Genomic DNA, 7896 nt, shown 5'->3' on the forward strand with positions numbered 1-7896 from the left:
ACACCAACAGCACAAGGACCTGGCAGAGGTTTTCACACTGAGCACAAGGAAATGCAGCTGTCAGTCACCCCAAGGTGAGAGGGGGGAATTAAAACCCCCTGGGGGAACCCACTGATTGCATCTTTTCAGCTCTTGGCACTAAGTGACCCTCAGGGGACATCAGGCTGCAAGGATCCAGAGGGTGTCGTATCAGCCATGGCAGGACAGCCTCGGGGAGATGCAGTGACACCCTCTACATCACTGCCCAGCTGGAGTCCATAGAGCGAGAAATAGATAAATAGATAAAACTAAGACACCGTTGTCTCCAGCTGAGAGAAAGCAGCTTGGCCATTTCAGATGACTAAACTGAAAAAATTCAAAATTGTCATAAAATGACAACAGCAATGACTTTCCCAATCATTTGCTTTGGCCTTATTCAGTGTAGCCTTGTGTAAGGAGATGTAAACCCTTCCCTTTCAGCTTTTCACAGATAGATTTTTCTCACAAGCAGTTTATGTAAAAGTCATCACGTCACCTGGGGTGAGCACTTGTTGGCAACTGGAGCCTCAGGAGAAACCTCTGCTGACACGTTGGGCAGGTATGTTCCTCAGACTCCAGTACTGCTGTTCTAATACCTGTGTAGAATTAGAATCATCAGAATGGTTTTTAAAGAAAGCAGGAGGGAAATTTCAAAGTTCTAATCAATTGTAAAAAACACGTATATGGTTAAAGGCTGAATAGGATCTTGAGTGGAGGGCACGAAGCTATAAATGTTCAATAGTGGAAAAAAAGTTTCCAGTATGCAGCAAATAACCACACAGTTTTGGTATTTCACTGTTGTAGTATTTGAAGGTGGGATTAGGCTGTGCCTTGATGTTTCATCTAGTCTTTTCCTCACTGCCCAGTAGAGTTGAAGTCACCAACGTCAAGGTTAGGGAATAAAACAACAACCAGGAAAACGTCCTGAGTTCTGAAGGATTAAATATTCAACTATTTATATATTAAAATAGTGGTGGTTTTGATTTTGTTTTTTTCTAGTCAGCAGTAAGTCACCAGAGTAATCTTATATGAGAGACAGGGCTGTGGACAAAACAGTTTGATATCTAAGACTTTCATCACCTGCACAATTACACACTCTGCTCATACTCCTCCTTTGGTGTGCAAAGGGGATTTCACCAGACACATAGAAAGGGAAAAGAGCTTTCTGCCTATTTTCCTCATTCTATAAGAAGCATCCTTCAGGGTAGACTTCAGGATGAAAGAGAACTGGAAACAAAGCAACCTTGTTATCTCCTGTTTCTGCTCTCAGAAGATCAGATGTGATTGTTTTGAACTAAGAAACACGCAAGGAACACTTACATTCCTCACAATAACTGTGCCCACAGCAGGGAATAAAAGCTGCATCAGTCAGTAGGGCTTTGCAAAGAGCACACAAGAACTCATCAGTTATGGGATCATCATCATCATCAGAGGAGGAGGAGAAGGAGAAGGAGAAGGAGAAGGAGAAGGAGAAGGAGAAGGAGAAGGAGAAGGAGAAGGAGAAGGAGAAGGAGAAGGAGAAGGAGAAGGAGAAGGAGAAGGAGAAGGAGAAGGAGAAGGAGAAGGAGAAGGAGAAGGAGAAGGAGAAGGAGAAGGAGAAGGAGAAGGAGAAGGAGAAGGAGAAGGAGAAGGAGAAGAAGGAGGAGGGCTCTTTGGAGAAATAGAAAGGCTTTTCCTTCTTTCCTCTGGCATATGCTTCCCTGGAGGCAGGGTGGGAAAGGAAAAAGACAAAAGTTAAAGACCGGTACATGGAAAAATTTTCCAAGCTTTAGATTTTATCAAAGGCAGTAAGAGATGGAATTCTGCTCACCTCATGTTAATCCTGCTCACCTTCTAAAATACAGGTATTTATATTTAACTACATTTTTTGGTTGCTTTGGCACTCAGATGTTTCCCCACCATTTCTCTTGTTCACTTTTTTGGTCAGTTCAGCAAATTCCATACTTTTGCATTAAGAGCTGGTATTGCATATTTCCAAGTTCTTGTCAGCAGAGCTCCCTTTGTATTGGGATCTTTCACCCCCAGCATGAAACTCCTTGGAATTCCTGTGCTCTTTCTAACTCTGGGATCAGGCTCAACAGTTTGGCCCTGTAAAGAAAAGAAATGCAGACACACCTCATCTAAAGCTCACGCATGAAATGACATCTCAATTGTTACTATTTTAAGCAGCAAAAGCCTTTAATCCCCTCCTTTTCCTAACCCAAGGCTTGCTCCAATCAAATACTTTTTCTTTTAAATAACATAGCCAGGATGTTCCAAAAAATGCTTGAGCAGTGTTTGGAACTCCACAAACAAAGAATGTCTTCACTTCAGGTTTATTCAGAAAATCCCCTTAGCTCACCAGCCACTTGGAGAAGAGACACAGATACACTTCTCCTCCAAAGCACAATTCAGAGTGAGGGATTAATTGGGTGTCTGAGTCAGTCCCTGGAGAAACTTATCCTGACCATCTCTATATTAAGGATGAATTCATCCCTCATGCATATATATATATGTTCACTGACTAATGTTAAATGCCACTAACACCCAACCAGAGACTCAGGTCACCAAAACACACAAAGAAGAGATGGTGCCAGCAGAAACATCTTGTTTTTATACAAAATACTAAAAACTGTGACCTGTCATTAAAAAGAGCTTAAGCAAGAAACATTTCCAGTAATACTACAAGACATAAAAATATACATGGACATATTGAGTGTCTATCAGCTAGAAGCAAGAAAGTTTTACATTTATAATTCCAGGTCTCCCTCGCATTTTCAAGGGCTCAGCAAGCAACATCGTTGTATAACCTCAGTACTTCACCCCGTAAGAAACAATTCTTAAGAGGAGCAATCATCTCTTTGTTAGGGAACTGCCAAAGTCAAAACATTATCACCTGAGTAACATCACAAGTCCCCCACACTCTTACCCATTTGTTGGGCAGTTTTTCCTAGAGTGGCCAGGTTCTCCACAACAAAAGCAAACGTAAAACAGTGGAGGTGGAGCCAAGGGTTTCTTTTTGTGAGTTTTTGTGGAACAAAAGATAAAAGTGTGCATGTGGCTTTCTTCTTAAACAGCTCTACAGTTTTTCCAGCCTCTTCAAAGAACAGAGGTGACATTATCAACAAGTACTTGGCTGGATCATAGCAGTGGCAAGACTGTATCTTCATGCCTTTGATTTTATCCTCTTCAGATACAAGCGGGGTCAAAGGGAGCAACTGTAAGTTCTTCAGCCCTCCAAACACCTCTCATTCGGGTCAGACACTCATTTGCTTTCTGATGCTTTCATTCACAAAAAACATTTCATTAAACAGCTGTTTCATACACACCTTTTTTGTCTCCGTGGGAACATAATCCGGATCGACAGCTCTGAAATCACTCACATTTACAGGCAGCTTGACAGGCAGTTGACTCATTTGGTAGAACAAAAACAGTTGAAAAAAAGCCCCTCTCAAACACAGCCAAACCCCACAGCACTTCACTAGGAACAGACCAAAATTCTACCCTGGCATTTTCTACATTGTCATAAAAACTCAGAAAACTTCCTATGTGCATTGCCTCCATGCTAAGCCAGCCTGCACTAAAGAGGTGAGAATAAATAACAGTTTTGAGCTGCTTTACAATGTGTCCCTTCGTTTTTTCTGAAATATTGCCCTGTTCTCAAAAGCTCAAATGTGTGCATCACTTGGACACTTGCTCACATTTTAGAATAAAACTTTAGATGAGTATACAGCACCAAGTACACGTTTAGGGGCAGCACCAATGCAGATAAATGCCACTGGGTGGCTGCCTTCAAACTGATCCTTCTTTGTTTCCCCAGCTTTGTTTCCCCTTTACTTTCTGCAGTGACAGAGGCACGGAGTTTCCACTGGGAAAAGATTTCTCTTGCTTGGGCAGGAACTCCAAGCTACGTTTGCAGAAGCAAGAACCAGCTCCTGTGCATTAGGCCTTCTCTGATCTTTGGAACTTTCAGGAACAGTCATTTCACTGGTGAGCACTGTGCCTTTTCACAAAGGGCAATCACTGCTGCTTGCCCAGACAAACTTACACCTTGCTGAGCAAACGTGCCAGCAGTTCCACAGCACAACACAGCAGTTGTCCCTGTTACAGAAACACTCCTCATTTAACTGGTGCAGACCCACTGAAATGTCCATGACTTACTGACAACTAAATTACTCTGCAAACATTGGGTTTCCAACACAAAATTAACAAAATGTCTCAGAGATGGTGAACAGCTCCTGAAGGGCTTCCTTGTGTCTTGAGGCTGAGGAATACTGCAGGATTACACTGAGGCTGATCAGCTACTCCCCTCCTGTCTTCCCAAGCTTCCCAACAACCCTCTGTAGGATAGGATCCAAACGCAAACATCTTGTAAACTTAAACCAATGACTTCATATTCTTAAAGATCAAAGTTTCGTTCACATCTCAATGGTTATCCAGCTACAGATCACAGCATAAGATTTAAAATAACAAAGCAAAGACTCTCGGGGTTTTATTTTAAAGGATTTGACAAGAAATTCCATATATCTCAATAAGCTGGGCCAGAGAAAGAAGTGCAGAGGAGTCACTGATCTGGTCACAGAAAAATAATCAAAGGGTTTTAACATACCTGTTTTCAAGAAATAAAACCCCATCTGAATTAGAGCAACTGCTACGAATGTGGTTTGGATAAAGGCACTCTGGGAACTACCAGGGTCCCTGGGCCAGCTACACTGACTCACACTCACAGAGAGAGACATTCACGGGCAGAAAGGAATTCAAACTGATCAGTGACAGCATTGCTGATGTCAGATTCAGACTGAGTCGTTTCAGAGCTACAGACAAGAAGCTTTCAAGCTGAAATATGACACACCACTCCATGACCAGCACAGGCTGTATTCTTCACAGGACACACAGACACACTTGATGAATTTCTACATTCAGATCTCCTCACAGCTTCTCAAGTGCTCAGACCCCACAACTCTGGCTTACTGTAATGCCTCACCCCAGTCTAGTGAAGAAAAAGCAGTTATACCTAAAATCAGGAGGACAAAAATAAAACAACCCACCACTTAGTGATGTTTATACTGGAAGGACTCTTTTGAAATGCAGAGTTACACATCATATTCCACCCCAGGAGGCAAATCAACATCGAGAGCATTACCAGTCAGGTATTTCCTTGTGTTCCTTATTTGTATTTTAGCAGCAGCAGGACAGTGTTTGCAAAGCTGTAGAAAAATGCTGCCCCTTTTCCCAGTCTCAGTTCCAAGTGGGGGTATCCTGAAGAAAGGCTGAACCTCTGGGAAACGGCAGCAGCATCCAAACCTGAAGTCACCCAGATCCAAACATGTCCTGCAGGCAGAAGGGAAGAAAAATGACAGAGCTTTTACCCACAAAGGCACTGGGCTCCAATCTTGTGCTGAATGGGTACACTGGGCTGTTGGTATTTTCATGTGCAGACAAACTATTCAACTGAACTGCTTCATCAGATAAAGTCCAAAGATCAAATGCAGAACTGCAGAATACCAACTTGGGCAGCAACAAGACTTTAACTGATGGCAATCTATTCAAGACATTTATGTACTCAGAGGGGCCCAAACAATTTCACCTCAATTATACAGTCTCAGGAAGAAATGCCCAGGTATTTACAGGCACAAAAAGGAATTGTTTCGCTGCACACAGATGTCCTCAAAATGCTTGGGATATGTTGGTTTGAGTCAAAAGTAAGAAACAGTACCAAGTTTAACAATAACAGATTCTCAGGGGGTTTTGGTAACCTTTTATAAAATTAGGGGAAAAAACCCAACTGTGCAAATGATGGCAGTACACAGTTTTGCTATGCTGACTCAAATACATTCTATTTACAACAAAGACTGTGTTTTATTGGAAAATGGATTAAGTTATTGTTTGGGAAATTAATACAAGGGTACACTGTTTGGATGTAAATGCAGGCTGCAGTAGAAAGTGTGAGATTGTGATTTTACATACAGCTTTTGATGTTCCACTCCCTGGCTCCCTTTGCCTTCCAGATGTTCCACTCACTGGCTCTGATTGGCTTCTAGAAGAACCAAAAAAAGGTGATCAGAACTCCGAATAAAGCACCTGTACCCAACCCTAAGTAGGGAAAGCAGAGTATAAACCAGTTCTCTGATGCACAGAGTAAACCATGTTGAAGAGAAAATTCAGTCCCCAAACCCACCTTTTTTTCTTCAAGATGCCCTCCAGCCTGTCACTGCCCAGTGTCCCATCACCCCCAGGCCTTCACTACCCACTGCCAACCCCCAGCAGCCCCCTGGCTCTGCCATGGCTCCCCCAGCAGCCCTGGGCCCATCACTGCCCAATGTCCTTTCACTCTCCCAGACCCTCACCACCCCATGTCCCCCCTGGCCCCCCCAGGCTGCCACCTCCCCGTGTCCCCTCCTGTCAGCAGCCAGCCATAGCAGGACAGCCTCGGGGAGATGCAGTGGGCTTGGTGGTCACAGGGACAGTGAAGGGCTGTCTGGGTGTCTCTTGGTGCAAGAGAATATAGAAAGAAACAGACTTGGGAACAAGTCCCCCATCATCACCCATTTTTTTTCCTTTTTCCCTTCCAGGTGATGATGGTCAAGCCCCAGGCCCATGCAGCCATTCTCTGCACACAAGTCCCCTGGCGCTGCGTGTCTGACACACATTTAATAAAAGAACACAGCCCCAGAGATTTTCTCTGTTCATCTTCAGATGGGGGAAGCTGTGTGTGTGTGTGAGTGAGGAAGATCTGCTCTCCCATTTCCTTTTTGCACCTCAGCAAATCCACTGCAGGATTTACACTCAAGACATCAAAGGTTAAGGGATGCAGAAGGCTCCAACCACCATTTCCACTGACTCCCCAGAAATATGCAAGACCACGCCATCAGTCACACTGCCCTACCTGCTCCAGAGGTGTCAGACCAGAAATGATGGTTTCAAGACAGAAAACACAACACAATCCAGCACAACAACAACAACATCAACCTGAAGAAACCAGGAACACAAACCAAGGGTCCCTAATCAAACCTTAAAAATGAAAACAAGCTTGCTTCCTTGAAAAGAAAGCCCAGGTTGGTAGGGCCTGGCCCAGCTGCTCATCACTGCTTGCTCTTCTGGGGCTCTGCCCAGCTCCCTGCCCCCAGCTCTTCATCCATCCCTCCCTCCCTGTCCTTTGCCCATCACAACTTTGGGCTTTCACTGGCTGTCTCCCTCTCAACACTTCCCAATTCCTCCCTGACGGGTCTCAGAGCCACTGCTGTTTCTCTCTCTCTCTTTCTCCACATCTTTCTCTCCCTCTCCTCTCCTGGCCTTATTGTCCCTCTCTCTCCTGCAGCCTCTCCCCTTTCCTGCCTCTCCCTCCCCTCGCCCTTTCCCCTCTCTCCTGCTCCCTCTCCCACCCCTCTGTCACTCCCCTCTCCTGGGGCCTTTTCTGTCTCTCTCAGGCCCCTGGCCCGCTCTCTCTCCATCCCCCCTCTCTCCTCCTTCCCGCCCTTCTCCTCTCTCTCCCTCCCTGCCTCCCTCCTCCTCCCTCTTTGCCCCCTTCCCCTCCACCTCTTTCCCGCTCCTCACCACTCTTTGTCCTGCCTTCCCTCCCTGCCCAGATCCCCTTCCTCCTGCTCCCCCTCCCAGCTGGGCCGGGGCCGGGGCAGCCCCGGGGTCGGGCGGGCTCAGGCAGCAGGAGAGGAGGAGCGCCCCGGGGCGTGCTGGGAGCTGTAGTCCCGGGGCATGCTGGGAGCTGTAGTCCCGGGGCAAGCAGGGGGCTGCCCGGCGGACATCTTGGTTCCCGGCCCATGCTGGCAGGTGCTCTTTCCCCACTCTCCCCATCCCGCAGCCGGGGAAAAATTCCAGGAGGGCGGCGGGGATGAGCCAGCAGCTCCTAAAAGGCCTCCAAGTGAAGGAGGAAGCATGCAGAGG

General features: G+C 45.8%; 1 long non-coding RNA gene across 1 annotated transcript; it reads right to left on the minus strand.

The window, feature by feature from the left end:
- Positions 1-1695: 1695 nt before the first annotated feature.
- Positions 1696-7668, minus strand: LOC139799467 (uncharacterized). The gene is made up of 5 exons (XR_011727281.1): positions 7552-7668; positions 5965-6034; positions 5127-5328; positions 4159-4322; positions 1696-2106 (listed from the first exon to the last, which is right to left on the minus strand). It is a non-coding gene; the product is annotated as an uncharacterized lncRNA (long non-coding RNA).
- Positions 7669-7896: the final 228 nt, after the last annotated feature.

The sequence above is a fragment of the Heliangelus exortis genome, chromosome 9 (assembly GCF_036169615.1).
Source record: "Heliangelus exortis chromosome 9, bHelExo1.hap1, whole genome shotgun sequence".
Lineage (NCBI taxonomy): Eukaryota > Metazoa > Chordata > Aves > Apodiformes > Trochilidae > Heliangelus > Heliangelus exortis.